This window comes from Ambystoma mexicanum, chromosome 8 (genome assembly GCF_040938575.1).
Source record: "Ambystoma mexicanum isolate Mex_15411 chromosome 8, UKY_AmexF1_1, whole genome shotgun sequence".
NCBI lineage: Eukaryota > Metazoa > Chordata > Amphibia > Caudata > Ambystomatidae > Ambystoma > Ambystoma mexicanum.
Genome location: NC_090929.1, coordinates 771,427,572 through 771,445,083, shown reverse-complemented (window position 1 = coordinate 771,445,083; position 17,512 = coordinate 771,427,572).

The window sequence follows — 17,512 nt, the reverse complement described above, 5'->3', positions numbered from 1 at the left end:
AATTTGGAGATGTGAAAGTTCATGACTCCGGACAATAAACATAGGGGTGGTTAATTCCACCCAAGTGTTGTTTCATGGGATGAAAATATGTGAAACAAACAGGATTTTGCAATGAATTCCAACAGGGTGAATGGAGATGCAATTGCTGACCCTCGTTTGTTTGTTTTCTCGCTCTCCCGCAGTTGAGAACACGCAAATACAAATAGAACGGTATTCCGCGGTGAACAGTTTGAAGGTAGAAGTCATATGCAATCACTGGTATTGGGCCACAGCGCCACGGATTGAAAACACTCGGCAACCTTGGCAACCACCGTCTGGGGGCTGGAAGTAAGTGCAGATACTGCATTTAGATAGTTTAAGGGCAGTTAACTGGATGCAACATTATAAATTGGCTGAAAGTATGAATAGAAGAGGCAGTTTTCTTCACCCTCTGCCTTTGTTGAACAGGCTCTGCTGAGAACGGGTTTAATCACTGGAGCACTGAGGATTGGTTCCGTGTTTTGCACTACACCTATGACTTAACATTGGAGGTGAGTGGAAATCTGTATAACTATTGAAGAATTAATGAGGTTGTATTGTTTGTTTTGTAGTGTTGTAGATGACATCTTCCACTTGATATTTTCCATCTTCGGCAGGGGCCTCCCGCTGGAACAGCGTTGCCTCCCTGAAACTTGAGGAGAACCATCTCCGGTTCTGGAAGCATCTTAAAGCCTTCCTCTTTGTTTCTGCCTTCTCTCCCCCTCTCCCCTGCTGAATTGCTGGCTGATAATGCAAAGGTTACTTGCCTATCCTTTTGATCTCGGGCCCAGGCCCCGCCAGTTGCGCACCTGCACTGCCTCCCTGGCAACCCCTGCACCTGGAGACTGTTTTCTGTATCCCTTACAGTCCCCCTACCAGCACTTATGGCTGCACTTACCTTGAACTTGCCACCATCTGGCTGTTTTACTATCTTATTTATTCTACTATACTGCACTTTCCCCTATTCCTTCCCCCTTGCACTTTTCCCTCTCCCCTTCCCATGCACTTGCGCGATCTGAATGACACCTGCCCTAGTAAGATTGCTGTCTGTCTTCCCTTGTTCCCCCTCCTTTGCCTCGTCGCGCCTTGAAACATTTGTGCATAAGCGCGTTATAAATGCCATATCATTTCTAAGGGTGAGGCGGCATTTGAGCCCCACCATCGTCCTGAAGAAGGTTGGGCTAATAGAGCGCAACATCAGAAGCCCAAATACCGACCGAACCACATGTCGACTAGTTGACAAGCTGATTTCGCTGTTTAACAGATAGACACATTTGTAATGAAGAAGGGTTTGAAGGAATAGTTGAGTCAATTGTGTTTTTAGAGGGTTATGCAGAGCTTATAACCTATGTAACTATGCAATATGTGGGTGCTATGTGACATTGAGAGAATTAATGTATGGTTAAGTGAAATAAGTAATGTTAGATTTGTTCTAAATTGAAATGTGGATTTGTTTTTTTTTTAATGAAAACACAGTATGATGAATTTAAATATGCTATTAGGGGGTCTCAAGGAGACTCGCAGGGAGTTTGTGAGGAGCATGAGGGAGTCCCTGCAGGCCCTCAAGGGGGGAGCACAAGCCCGCCTCTGGGATATTGACGCAGAGTTTGATGATGCCCTGGCCGAAACTCTTGGGGGAAATGGTGAGTCGTAGGACTAGCTCGCTGCCTTTGTAAATAGTTGTTTAGTGGAAGTTTTCCTTTCTTTTTGTTATGATTTGGAGTCAATGGACTTTGCTCCACATTTTGTAAATAGTTCATATTTTTTCTAGGGTTTGTTAGGGTGTATTTATCTTTTTTGGGATCATGGACCCTCGAACACTGTACATAGTTTGAGACATTCACTTTTTTTTTTGCATTTTTTTACACCATGGATTAATGGTTTTTCTTTTTGTTCTAGTTGCTATTGGACGACATTCCTTGGATATGGACTACTTTTTACACTTTTTTAAATCATACTATTTATTTTATTTTTCTATTTAATTTTCATTGCATTCTCTTTCATTTTCATGGTTGTCTTTCAGTTGTCGTGGATTTTACTATTTAATGGGGGTTGGCCAGTCACACACTCACCACTCATACACACGCACATGTGCACCATGGATGTCCATGAAGGTGACATAAGCATACATGTCTCACATCTCTCACATGGCAAGTCCAGACACAGGCATCCAAACATGTGTGCGTCGTTGCATGCTGGTGCACATCATGCATTGCAACACAGACACCATTGATGTGGAACACGCTTGATTGGACTCACATGCAACACTGTCATGGACATGCACACAGACATCCGTACATGAGGCATGCCAGACATGAGGCCAAAGTGCACACTCCATCCACACCTCATCATGCACTACGCTGGACAAGAACACATGGACACTTGCCACTCGACTCCAACTCTAAGATCTGGGTGCGCAGCTGATGCGCTCCAGGACCCTCATCTCATTGTTGGTCAACCGGCCCCGGCACCCCACTCCATCACCAGACGCAACGAGGTGCCGGGCCTTGTTGAGGGACCTGGACCTGAAGTCTTCCCTGCGCTTCTGGACATGTTTGTAGTCGCGGGGTGCCACCCCCTCCGCATTGATGGCACCCACGATGTCCACCCAGATCTTATTCCGTCCTTCCTTGTCGAGTCGCGATGGTCCAGGGAATGGGCATCATAAAACCCCAGGACTTAGTTCACCAGGATGCCAACTTCTTTTCAAGAGAAGCTGGCAACCCTCTGCCTCTCTGCTGGGAGGTTGCCATTTGCCCCAGATGTTGCTTGGTCTGACATGGCAACCCCAGAGGCAGGCATGGGTGGGCAACTGGGTCCTAGGGCTGGGCTGTGGAGTGATGGAATGGCAGCCTGGAGTCTTCTGGGTCAAGAGGTGGTCTCAGCAACAGAATTTCTGGCGATGGCTGATGTGCAGGCACCAAATTGCAGGGCATGTGGGCAGCAGTCACACAGAGTGGGCTGGCAGCAGCAGGTGGCTTGTAGGAGGCAACTCGGGGTGTCTGAGGCAGGTAAATGGCCTTGTGGTCAGGAGCATGGGTCTTCTTGGTGCTTACGCATGGCCAGCTGGATGCAGATTGACTCTGTACGTGCGGAAACAGCGCGTTAGCATGTAATCAGAGGAAAGGCCCTAAGCGCGTAAGTTACGTGACACGCGTGGGATGTTGGGCGTTGCCGTTCAGTACGGGTTAAAGGTCTGTGTAGGATGCCAGTGCACTGTACATGCTTTTCGTGTGGACCGACGAGTGAGATTCTTCTTCTTCTTTTTGTTGATTCACACGCGATTTGCTCACTACTGTGGCAGTGCGTACTTTTGTTTTGGCGGGGGTGTTGCTGACGCGCACACGCGCATATTTTTATCTTCATTTTTCCAGGCAGATGGTGAGTTGCGCAAGCATTTTTCCCACTGTGGTTGCCCCTATGTGTCGCATACCCCATTTTTGAGGTCATAGTAGCCTGTGTGTTCCACACGTACGCATTTTTTGATTTTCTGGGTGCCACAGCGTACTGTGGGACATTAATTCCATGCAAGTGGGCTACCAAGGGGCCGCATGCATGTTTAATTTTGTTTTTGGGCTGCTGAGCATTGCGTGACCTGTTATTTTTCCCCAGGGTCACAGACAGCCTTGCAGGAACACAAGGGTACATTTTCCATCACATACTATGCCCCTTTAACCCCAATTGCCAAGGACAATTGTTGTCTGCACTTCGCATTGCACTAGTACATCAGTGCCATGTCTGGGAGGGCACCAAGTGGTAAGGGGGGGCAAAGCTGGGCGAACTCCAAGTGGTGGCCACGGTGGGGACGTGGCCAGGCTGGCTTGGGTGGCCAAGGTGGGGGATATGGCCAGGGTGGACAAGGTGGCCGTGGTGGGCAATGTGGGCAGGGTGGCCCATGAGGGCAGTGTGCCCAGGCCCATTCAGGGACAGCTATGCACCCCCCTGCAGCGGGTTAGGTAGATGCAGCAGCTGCTGACATTCCCAGCGCCTGTCAGGTCCGACAAGCAGTGCCATCTGCTGTCACGGAACAGGCACGGGATGACTCACAGGCCGACTTCCATGCCAGGAAGTCCAAGCCACGTGTGGCGATGAAAGTTGCTGTCACCAGGCCACGTGGATCTGGGGTAGCAATGTCATCTGCTGCCCCGAGCAGCAAGGGTGTGAATGCTACAGGGGCAGCTGCAGCTGACACCACCCCGGCTCTGAGTCATCCAGCCAGGACTGTGTTGGTCCCGGCCCTCGACTCTGAGGCAGTTGTGGCGCTGGGTCCTGGCGACAGCATCCAGCAGCCAATGCCTGCATTCAGACCTTAGGTCGTCATGCCATTGCTTGCTTTCAGTGGCCAATCCACCTGCACTTCAGCCCCTACTGACCGGACCGGCAGAAGCCACTCAGGGTCCGCACTACCTCCGAAGAGGAAGAAGCGTGCTCTTGTGGAACAGGCTGGAACCCCAGACACGGCTCAAGCCTCCAATACGTCAAGAAAGCAGAGTTTCAATGAAGTGGAACTGGACGCACTTGTGGGCTACGTGTCGGTACTTGGCCGTGACCTGCTGGTGATGGCAGGGTGCAAAACTATGCCTGCTCAGCATAGGGCCCACTGACAGTGCATCGCGGACCGTATTAGTGCCTTGGGGTGTGAGAAGCTCACAGATGATGATTGCTCGAAGCGTTGGAATGACCTCCGACGCTGAGCAAAAAACAAGCGGCCTTCTAATTACGCCTCTACTCTGGCGAGTGGCAGTGGGTCACCATCAGAGGACAATGAACTCACTGAAGATGAGGCAATCGCTGGAGAGTTCATCGTAGGGGATCAGATCCAAGGCGTGGGAGACCTCCTGGATTATGAGACGATGTCCGGTGAGTGTTCATGCGTGTGTGTCCAGGCCATGTGTATTTTGCTTGGGTGATGTGTTTTGATTTACTGCCAGTTCAGGCTATGTAGTCATTACTGCCATGTGTGATCCATGCGATGCTTGACTGATACGTGCTTATTTTGATGCAGACTGCATACAGACCACGTGCAGCACACAGAGGCAATCCTCATCACAAAACCTGCACCCTCCTTCCATGTCAATTACTGGCCAGCCTCTCTTGTCCATATTCTTGCTCCAAAATAGGTTTGCAGATAGCCTGTGATGATTTTCCATTTCACACTCGCCCTCTGTTGTCACATGACTGATGTCTCTGTGAGGTCACCCCGCAAGCTGATCCTCCTCAGAGGCATCCTTACTTGCCTCTCTATCCCAGAGCAGCTCACTGTCTCCATGGACTGGAGATTCCTAAGGTGGACTACTGCAACGGCATGTTCCCAATTTACTGTGAATATACACTCTTCCCTCTGCAACTCTGGCAGACATGGACTGTGCGGGACATCCTTTGGTCTTGATGCAGGGTCTCTCACTCGGACTGTGCTGATGGCACTGGCTCACAGTGGCCATGAGTGCTCATTCATGGACCATGTGCATTACAAGCAAGCCCCTATGGATCACAAGGAATGATATGCCTCAAAGAACCTTTTTTTCACAATTCAAGGGACAATGTTTTCTGACAACAAATGGCATGAAGAGCAAGTCACATGCAAGGCAGAGGTGTTGCGAGAACTGTCGGATGAAAAGCTGCAATGGATCAAAAACACATGCACTCCAATATGGTCCGAGCACATTGCCAAAGTTACATTGGTAACCGCTCTCGAGAAACCGATCAAGCAGCAGCGTGAAATATCTTACGACCTGTGCTTCCATGGAGAAGGAAAAGTGCCCCTGGGCACAAATAAGAACCGCAGAAAATCATCATCATTCCAGATATGAAAAAGGGGACGGCAGCATTGATGGACACCTACTGGGTGTGTGGCAAACAGGCGTACTTGCACCTGCCACAGTCATGGAGGGGCACCTGTGCCCTGGCAATGCTGCACTCAGCCCTGATGGTGATACTGGAAAGCCACATCCAAGGGGAGAGGGCACCAGCAAAGACGTCCCAGGCACCCGGTCAACAACCGAAGAACCCTTGCGTACAACATCCTATCCGAAGAGCAGCTACAAAGAATACAAAGCACAGTATCCCTGAAGCGGAGATCATCAAACTACATTTCTGTTGCATCCTCCAAACTGTTGGCAGAAGTTCCCGACAAGTTCAAACTCTTCACATCAGCAGAGACTTTTTTCGTGTCCCTGTCCCAAGCATTCAAGCTCGTGCAAACACAAAATGGCTGCAAATTACCAGGTGGGAGCTCATCCAGCTTGCTAACGAAACAGAAGAAGGATTCAACATCATCAAGGTGGAGCTGTGAGTGCTGAGACTAATGAGCATGCAAAATCACTACATTTTGGACTTACTGCAATGGACGGGGGTGTTTGCCAAAAAATCAGGAGCGCATGTTGCACTTTCGTACCCTCTGCCGACGCGGCCAATGGGACACTCTCACACGTGATAGCAGCTGTGCATAGCCTCAGCAAAAGGATGAAACAGGAAGGAGGAGTGCAACCCAGCTCGTGGTTCGACAATCTGTTTGAATGGGTCCCCTTATGGCTTGGAATGACAGTGAAGTTACTGATACCCATCATTGTTTTTTTCCTTTTAATTTTTTGTATTTTTTGCACAGCACCTGAGACCCGTCTGGGTCTCAGGTGCTGTACAAAAAATATACCTAACAGTGCAATGATGATGGTGACAATGGGTAATGCAGCAGGAGTAGTACAGATAACACATGAAGCTCAGGTCCAGACAAGAGAAGGGTCAGACACCAAATATAGAATGACAGCAATATATACCACCGGATATTATTACAATGGTATGATGAGGTATGGGTAGACTTAGAAGGAGATGGGGGATGTATTTATATGTCTTGCACCCCAGAAGAATATGCACGAGCAGGATAGAGCCTGAGAGCAGTGTCCTGGGCATGGATGCCAAGAAAAGGAACTCCGGCTTGGTATGAGGCAGAGGCAGAGGTCCCCGAAAGGAGACATCTGGCTGGAAGAGTTACAGTATTCGTTACTTAAGTAACAAAAGGGGAATGTAAGGACACCCTTCATTCCTAGTATAGTGTACATGATATGCTCATTCCGCGGCCAACCGCTTACCTCTGGCCAAGGTGTGTGGCACCCACTGGATGACACATAATAGTGCATCATATGTACGCCATGAGACTCCATTTTGTTAGACACCAACTCCATTTTATATCAGGTCTTGCTCAAACAGTAGAAGCCAGACTGGAACTCTCCCCTTCAGTGCTTGCGCACAGTCAGCAAGCCAACCACCCACCTCCACCCCTCTGCCGTCTTCGTGGCTGTCCTGTTCTCACGTAATCCTGGGCGTGAGAAGTAACATATTGAACATTGTATCTCTCGTCTCCCTTTTTACATCCCTGCCCTGTGATTGACCGGGCCATAGCCTGATCCTGGAAAAAAAAACACTTGTCTCCACAAACCTGCCTTGTACTCACAGACCCCATCCAAAGAAATATAGACTACAAGCCCAATCACCCCAAAGTTTTTTTGATGTAACAGTCGCATGCCCCTCGTCTGTGTACCACCCCAGTTCACCCCTAGAACTAATCTGATGTGTGGCCATGTATTCTTCTCGAACTAACAAACTATAAAACATTCTCTCGTGAGATCTAAAGGAGTATTTGATGAATGTATCAATGAAATGTTGTGAATAGATTAGGCACCTGAAGCCATGTACTCTCACGTTTATTGTTCAGGTCAAACGTCTAGTTTTATAACTCTTATGTGTTCAAACGAATAAATAATGATCAGGCATGTGTGGCCATAAGGGCAAATGTTAGATAGTCTATATCATTATTGTTTTGACATCGCCTGACCTCCCACGTCTCCCAGATGAGCCCAGCTGATCCACGTGACCCATGAGGTTACAAACTGGAACCAACCAATCAAGGGCACCATCCCTATATGCAACATATTGTCCCCGTTGTCCAATGAACACTTCTGAATATATCCCCTATAGCACACAGGCTGTACTGACACTGAACCACTCTGCAGCGCGGCGCATTAACTCCTCGCTCCTCGGACACTGGCGCTGCGGCGTCGTGTCCATCGAGAACACGATCCACAAAGACACCGCTTCCGGACGCCCAATTGCCACAGTGCAGTCCTGCCCAGCTTCCTCTCAAAATCCTAAGACAAGGGAACAATACCCATGTCCAAGAAGGGGACCTATATATGAGAGATAGTCTGTTCCCGCTGAGAGTCTGCCCAAGAGACAAATCACTACCCTCCCCACTGCAGAAGAGGCGTACATCAACATTGAGTCACTGTTTTTCCAACCCCTCATTTTAGAGGCATACTGTGGTAGACATAGATTGGACCTCTTTACATGAAACCTTGGAGTTTCACCAGAGGTCACCTAATTTGACACTGGTGACACCCTCTGTCAAAAAACTGTGTAGCGTTGTTACACTGACACGGCAACACACACATAGAACATTCTACCTTTGAAGGTTTATCTGTCCTGATGAAGGCCCGCGCCCGAAAAAGGCTCAAACTGCAAACCACAAGGGCCAAAACACTCTTGTACCTCTGTTAATACTATCCAAGGCTTGCTCCAAATCTATGAACGCCAAATATACCTTCTGCCTCATCTTAATAGCCCTAATTTGTAGCATGTTCAAAAGAAAGAGATAGAAGGATGCCTCCTCCCCTAAAAAAAAAGCTTGCCTTGTGTCAGATACCCAGAGTCACGTACCCATTTGTTTAAGTGCTTCAGAAGGATTGAGGTAAAGATTTTCCCTAGGGTAACGGGAAGGGCTATTGGTCTATAATTTTAAAATCGTCCCATCACCTTTTTTGTAGACAGGGACGATTAAAGCCTTCCTCCATGACAGTGGAATTTCCCTTGCCCTCAGGATCTGATTAAACAGAATCCAGCGAAATTCTTCCCAATCATCTGGATTCTCTTTTAATGGGCCTCATCATGAGTTTGGCGGTAACTCTTAAATCCGGCGGTAGCGCTGTTACCGCCGGATTTAAGGGTCCGCCAACTCAGGGCTTCGGCGGATTTCTCTCCAGCTCAGAGCTGGGGGGAAATCCGCTGAAAATGTGCGCTCATACCGCCGGTGGGAAATCCGCCAGCGGTATGAGCGCAAAATTTCCCCATTGAGCCCAATGGGGAATGGGGCATTCCCGAATGGGCTCAATGGGGAATGGGGATTTCCAAATCCGCCAAACCCGTGATCCGGCGCTAATAGCCCCGGTGGGTTTGGCGGTAGGGCAGATAGCGCCAGCGCTATTAGCGCCGGCGTTACCGCCCAACTCGTGATGAGGCCCAATGTATTTTTGTTTAGGCCATCAGGGCCTGCCTCTCTTGATGTATTTAACTTTTTTTTATAAGAATCCATAGATCTTCCTTGTCAAATTCTATAGACCAGGGAGTGATGTAGGTTCCTGAGACAAATTTAGGACCACAATCCGAGCCACTAAAGAGATTGGTGAAGTATTTAATCCAGACCTTTTCTGATACAGTGCAGATCATTGTAGCCATTTGGAACATGGCATTGTTATTGACAAGCTTCCGCAAATCTCTCGTATTTTTATTAGACAGAATCTTCATTATAATTTCTGCATCTTCCTGAAAGTGTGGGTATCTAGAGGCCAAAAGCCAATTTTTTATATTGCTGTCATAATTTCCTTATCATACTTAATTTGTCCCCATCTATTTCACGGCCTATGGACTGCAGATCTGTTCTCAAAATGTTCTTCATTTCTCTCACTTCGTGGCTCGGATGGTGCAGTCTCTTAAACACAGGTTTTGTGCCAATAGGGGGTTTGGCCATAAAGCTCATCAATGCTCTTGAATAATCCACCCCCCATTGTTTCCTTTTAGGGAAGTTTGGTATTTAGTTATCAAGTTTTTTCCATCCCTTGGTGTTATTCTGAGGCGGTCCCCCCCCCCCGTGATTGACATTTAAAGCGTTTGTCATCAAGCATGGGTTTACAGTATCCTGCCCTTTGGGTCAGGGTCAGAAGATGATGGTCACTATCTTCGGGACTATTTGCAAGGTGGTTAACCTCCTGACACAAAATAATAGTCTAGATGAGCTGACTGGTTACCCCGAGACCATGGCACTTTCCCAGGAATGCCGCCACTTAGTTGGCCATTCACCATGACCACATCACATTTCTTAAGTTCTGATACCAAGAGTTTTGCCTTTTGACTCAATAACCTTTTAGGTAGCCTCATTCTTGTTTCTTTCAGGCATTTAATATTGAGGTCACCACACAACATCATATGTGCACAGTGACATTAAAGCCTCACTCCAAGCTTTGGTTCTTTGCAGCATTTTTCTGTAGCTCAGTAGAAGTCCCAGAGGGTGAGGATTCATGGACCCCTACATTTCCTCTCTCACTTTTGCTTTCCTTCTTGTACAAGGTCCAGGTAAAAAAGGGAGCTAGGTATCATAATTTGTTGTACTCAAATTTATGGAGATATCAGTTGGCAGCGTGCCACCAGGAGAGCTTAGAGGGATAGGGGGAGGTCACTTGATAATGATGGTCAAAGCAGGCAGGTCCTCAGCTGTCCTTTGAGGTTACACAGCGAGGTGCTTACTTCAACAGCGAGCCTGCTGATGTCTCTTCGGCTGCCTCCTCGTGCTCCGCTACCCAATCTGCACAGACTGCTGAGACTGCTTTCACTCCGTGCCTCGCTCCGCATGAGGATGCAGGTTTGGTTTTGCTGCCGCCTCCAATACCAATAGACAGGCAAAGCAGACTCTCCAAAGCTGAGGCCAAGACTGCTTTCACTCAGCTTCTCACTCGGTGGCTTGCTCCGCGAGAGGATACCGGATTTGTTTTGCTGCCACCTCCAATACCAATAGACAGGGAAAGTAGACTTTCCTACGCTGATGCTGAGACTGAGACTGCTTTCACTCAGCTTCTCACTCAGCTTCTGAATCCGCAAGAGGATGCCGGTTTTGTTTTGCTGCCAATACCAATAGACAGGGAACACAGACTCTCCAACACTGATGACATCACTGATGGCATCACTAATTACATCCTGCATGGCAACACTGATGTCACCCGTTTAATAAATTACATTTTGAAATATGGCAACTGTTATTTAACATAAATGTACATATTGTTTATTTAAATGTAACACACAGTATAAAATTGTAAGTGCATACAAACATTATTACAAAGGGAAATAGTATGTAAGCATGTATGTACTTTGGAAGGTAATCTGTTATGTTGGAATATGTTGGAATACAAATTCATAATCTATTTTCCATAAATACATGACAAAAAATATTAGTAATACCTTTGTTATCTCTATAATTAAATGTTTATTTTCTAATCTCCATTTTCTTTATATAAATATATTTATGTACCATGAGTAACTGATTTTTTGTGAGCATATTAACCAAACTTAGAGTTCTTATATTGTATATTATCACAATGCACCCAGGCATTTACCAGGCATTTACTTTATTTTGTATGTGATTATTTTTTTAATAAAACTTGTCATGTATACAATGAGTTCATGTAATTGTATTAAAGTAAGGTGAATTGCAAATTTAAATGTGAACATTGGCTATTTGTATTACACTTACTATTAAACATGGTTCTACTTCTATCTTACTCTTTTTACTACTACATATACTTATTATATTGATGTACCACAATCAGGCACTTACCCTGCATTACCCTGCAATGAAGAATTGTAATTGTTTGCTAATAACGAATTTCAAACCATTTGTATGATGTTACATATTTTTATTTTAAAGCCAATATGTTTAGTACTACACATGAATGCTCCACAGGTAATCATATCACACATCTGTATCCGTGTATTTTTCCATGTCATGTGTTATTATGGTTATATATAATAAAATATATATCAAAAGAGGTCAGCAAAAATATTCTAATTTATTTAATCTGTACTGTCACATTTGATGTTATTATTGATCTCATCAGTGATGACCTCACTAATTACATCATACATGACATCTGTGACCTCATCATTGTGCCCATGCACTGTGCATCAGGGGGCTCCTAGTTAAGGTGGACTGGGTTGAAATGTGATTGCTGAATTTCATGGGTTTTGTTGTGTTAAATCGGATCACCTTAAGGTTTCATTCACTGAATTATAGGGCATGGTCACCACCCTATAGTTAAGGTGAGTAGGAGATGGATAGGAAAGAGAAGTTTGGGAAAGATTTGTTTAAAAATAATAAAGGTTCATAACAAAACAAAAAAAACACTTTCGGCCTGGTCCGCATTAATCTTTCCATGGACAAAAAAGGTACGTTTTTAGACAACGGTACCGTGAAAGCCACTGGATGGATTTGGACCAGGTTTGAAACAACTTGGGCATGAAGCATTGACTCATGATCCATTTGTGGTTTGAGAATATTCTGTCCAGTACTTTTTAAAATATTTGACGGACAAGGGGGTGCCCCCTTCTCCACAATAAACGTGCCTGGATACATTGAGTATCCGGGTGTTTAGGATGTTTATAAATGATGCAGTCATCTTTTTTTTTCTCTCAATGCGAACGGTAGCCATGGTTATACCCCAGGCTATAGCCGAGGGTATCAGAAAAGTGAAAGTAGAAAAATGACATTTGCTGGTGAAAATGCCATCAAGATACAGGTGGAAGGGAGACAAGTGGATGCCATGTGAAATTTGGCAGTTGGAGGGGGCTAGGGATGCAGTTTGCATCACGAGCCTCAAGCATTTGTCACATACCCTTGGCTATAACCTGGAGTATAACCGCAGCAACCCGACATTTTAACAAACTGCATCACAGAAATGACGATTGCTGTGAGAGAGGGCAGGGGAGGTGCAGAGGCTTTCAGGGTAGTGGGAGGAGCTGCTACAGATGTGGGGGGCACTTGGTGAGGGTCTGGGAGGGCAGGGAAGCATTTTATTCTGCCATTTTTCCTGATAGCCACAAGTAAAATGATAACAAAGGCCTAGACTCATTGGTTGCGCAGGTATTTATCATTTCAGCGGGTGCAGCCGCATTAATGTATCACGCCACCTGATTGGATGAGCCTGCTGACGCGGCTATGCGTTTCTGTGGGTATCATGTTATAGCGACGGGTATTCAAAGTTGTACTCGGAATTACTACTTTAGAGGGGCAAAAAAAGTAGAATGACACAGAGTCTAAACTTCAGAATATGTTATTTTAAAAATTATGACATTTGGCAATAATAGCGGCTATACCTGTGCATGTATCCACAGCTACAATAAAGGGGAATAGGCAAATTCTAAGTGCATCACAAAAATATATTGTCCCCGGGCAGGGAGGGTAGTGGACATCATGGGGAGAAGGGGACCACTTTGTTTGGGTTTAGGGTGGTGGAGGGAGGACAAATAGAGTCTTGTATGTATGTGAAAATAAAAAGGCCCCCCTTTTTAATTTTTTATTATACCTCCGGGTACCACAGTGGTAGCATAATAAAAACACTAACAAAATTGCCTTTTTTTACACATACTGTAAACAATGGAAAATATCAGTGCCCTTAATGCATTTATATATTCCGTGTTTTTATTGTCTATTTTTATAACTGAACAGTTGGGTCTGGAAAGGACCATTTTAGGGGAAAAGGAAGGAGGAGAGTGGAACTGGGAAGGGAATAATACTAGGGTTGATAGATATAACAACGGGTGAAACAGGGAGAGATTCCTACTTCAAAATGTCTCGTGGCGGCAGTTGGACTGGTGTTTAGAAATGGCCCGTGTGCAGTTAGGGTCCCACTTCCCACTGCACTCCAGTTGTGGCATCCGCAGCACAGAATTTTGCACTGCTGCAGATTGGGTGTAGGCAGCAGTGGTTGACCTTGGATCCTGGTGGACATAGTGGATGGTGTGGTTGTAGAGGTGTATGGGGAAGAGGTGGTGCTGTGCTAGAACAATATTTTTTGTTCTGGGGTTGATTTTAGATAATTGTGGAGAATCTATGTTATGCTACAGTTATCATTGAAAGCAAACTGATTACATATATGTCTTCTTTATTACTGTTTTGCTGTACCAATAGTTTATCATATGTTCTCAAAGTGGTTTTAGTGAGTTGTTTCTTCTTCCTTGTTTTAATTTGCAGAATAATAGTGGTAGTTCTGCATACATAAGACTGTGTGGCACATTTTCCATCTGGGGTTCAAAATAGTTGCTGGTGCTGTTTGTTAAGAAACACAAACAGATTTGTGCTTGGAGAAACAGGTTAAATATTGAGAAATCTGCCATAGAAAGATTAATTGTGCTAGGTGCACTTTACATTTGTAAATGCGTACAGAGCAATAGAAATATTATTTTTGGAAAGAGGTTTGGTGACTACTTTTAATGTCTTAAAGAAATTGTTTGAGCAGCAATAAGAACAAGTATTTAGTAACGTTAATGGAATTGCGGTTTGAAAATTAGTTTATCTTTAAATTGGGGATTAATTTTATTTTCTGTGTCACATGATTATTTGTTGAAAGGGAGGATTTCAGTTTAATATGCAGAATATTTGTTATCCTTTTTAGTGCATCTCTTTGTTTTTCACACTATAATCTAGCACATAGCTGCAACTAGAAATGTCTGAAAAATATGGTTTATGGAAATGTAGTTTCCCTTTCCCAACGAAATGAACAAGTAGAATGCTCACATAGTAATGCTCTGTAGGTATTTTCAGATTTTAAGTAGACCTGGCACACTCAGGCATTCTGCAACATAAATACCAGTGTAGGGCCTGCTTTTGAATATCTTAATTAAAAGTAACCAGCCTGTTGGTTCTGAATTTGAAGTATGACTTTATTGTGAGGCAGGGCTATAGAGATGAAGATTTTGAATGGCTACACATATTAAGCAAAGGAGAAATATTTGGTAGGAGATAGAGGTTTTCTAAAAATATCGTTCTTACTAGGAGCAAAATGGCAACTTGTGGGTATGAGGTTAACTTCTTGGGTAGGATTTAGGTTTGGAAAAGCTGGGATTTCTTTCAGAGGTATGCTGCAGAAATCTTAAGTGTCCCAAAGACACTTAAAATCTATAAATGTCCAGAGAGCAGTCCTGTTTGGGATTTTATAGGGGTTCATATCATTGAGATAGGGAAAATGTTTTCTTGAGACCATCGTTTTGAAAGAATACAGGTTGCTGGAATAGCCTACAGTATAGGTTGTATACTCTAGGCTATTCCAGAGTCTATACTCTGGTATATATTATGATAATGAAATAGGTGCGCCCAAAAGATGTCTTTTGCATGACGAGCTAAATGACATTTTCTAAATGTATAGAGGGTAATGGTTTACTAGGCAACACAACTCAAATTTGCAAATGCACACAGAGTAGTGATGTTTTGGCATGTACCTATGGTAAAGATTCTTGGTTCGAACCATGACTTCATCATGTGGCTGAAGTGGTTGCAAAACATTAGGTTTTAAAAAGAAGGGTCATATTTTACAGGTTGACATTTTTTCTTAACAAATACAGGCTTTCAAGTACAGTTCTCTTGACTAGGAATAAGAAAGCAGGTTATAGATATGCAAGTGCCAGATTTAAGCTTGGAAAAGCAGGCCCTGCATTTAGATGTATGCTGCAGTAAGCCTCAGTGTGCCAGGGCCACTAAAAATCATTAAATATCCGCAGAGTATTAGACTTGGCATGCTTAGAATTTCTGCAGCTTGCTTTTCTTTGAAGTCCTAGCTTGTGTAAGCCTAAATCTGATCTACCCGTTAACTTTATGCTGACAAGATGCTTTATTTATTTGTGGTCACTTAAATTGAACTCAAAAGCCGTCTAATTAAATATTACCACCGTGCTGAATGTGTGCAATGTCATTTTGATCCATATGCAAAGTGCTTCCTTTTGGTGCACCTATTTGTTTGTCATACTATAAACTACAGCATATATTAAATCTGAATTTTCAAAAATGTATGGTATGAAGCAAATGTAGTTTTGCTCCTAAATGAAATGTGACCCCACAAAAACCTACCGATTACTGCTCTGTCGGCATTTACAGATTTTCAGTGGCTGTTACACTTATGGGATTTAATTCTTCTAGAGATGTAGTGGTGAATTGTATGTGCTAATTTTGTTTCTTTTTCTACAGCATTTGTGAAGAATGCCTTCAAAAACTACGATGAAAAAGAACAAGGAGGAAAGATTACTTGCAGGAAAGTCCAACATGTTCATTTATCAATATCGATAGTAATGTTTTATGTTTTGTACAAACATTTACTGATGGATATGAACAAATGCATGTCAGAGAAGAGTTATTTGCAAAAAAAAGAAATTGAGACAGAAGATATGAAGTAAATGGAACCAAACAGCATTTCAAGTCACACAGATAATAGTAAAACTTTATCAATGTTGTTATTGCACATTAATAAAATGACAGTTTAAAAAAAAACCAGGAACCTTTTCAGTTGTTAAAAAGAGGAATATGTCTATTCATTAAAAAAGTTCCACTCTCAAATCTTTTCAAATCATGTGAGAATTGTAAAATTAGAATGTAGACATGTGGTGAAGCGTTTCTTGCGAAAGAAAAAAACAGAAGCAATTCCTTCTATTTGAAAAGATAATTGTTCATCTTAGTGTTGAACAAACTAAAGGCCACAACACCATTCCACAAGAAAGAACCAACAGTTTATGTACTTACACAAGACACCTTTTGTGATGTGTTTGGCACAGAGTGGAGCCACATTCTCATACAGAAAGAAATCTGAAAAACAATAAGAAGTGAAGTTGATAAAAGTAAATAGGAACACTCTGTTCTGGACTTGCAATTCTTTCTGTAATATTGATAATTTCTCTTGTAAAGTCTTAAAGTGATTTTTGCAAATGTTGCACAAGAATGATAATCTGTCTCGGGAGGATAGCTCATGGGCAACGTGGTCACTTTGGAAGCAAAACATGACGGAGCAACACGGGTTTGATCCCCAGGTCCACGCTTAGAAACCTCTGGGTATTAAGCTTGTTATAAATAACCTATCACATCATATCATATCATAATGTATAGAGACAAATCAAGATGTTGCAGAGAACTGATGACTATGAAGTTTGTGTACAAACAGGGCTTCTGCGTCACTCTCTAGCTTGTCTTGACAAAAGCAGATGTAAGAGTCAGTTTCATCACATATGGATGCTGGCTGAATATCATAACACAATTGGGTATCTCCTTGTTAAACTATATCAGTGCAAAACACCATGCATGTCACTTGCACTGTTAAACATTTTTTTACCACTGGAACTGATAAACGTTGACTTTCTATGGTTCAGATTATACAAATGACTCATTTGTATGCGGCCCGGTGTGTCAGCAGTGTGTTTCGTGTAACTCGTGGGAGAGGACCTTGTTTCTTGCCTTCCGTGTGCTGTCGGATTGAACTAACTGTGGACTAGTACTCTTTCTATCTTCACCAACCCGGACCGGGGCTACATAAACACACCACGTAGGCGTGGAGCGTGGCGCGGTGTGTCAGCAGTGTGTTTCGTGTTTGGTGGAGTGGTGCTGTGGAGCCCCTCCGGCTACACTGGTAAGACTTTAAATGCC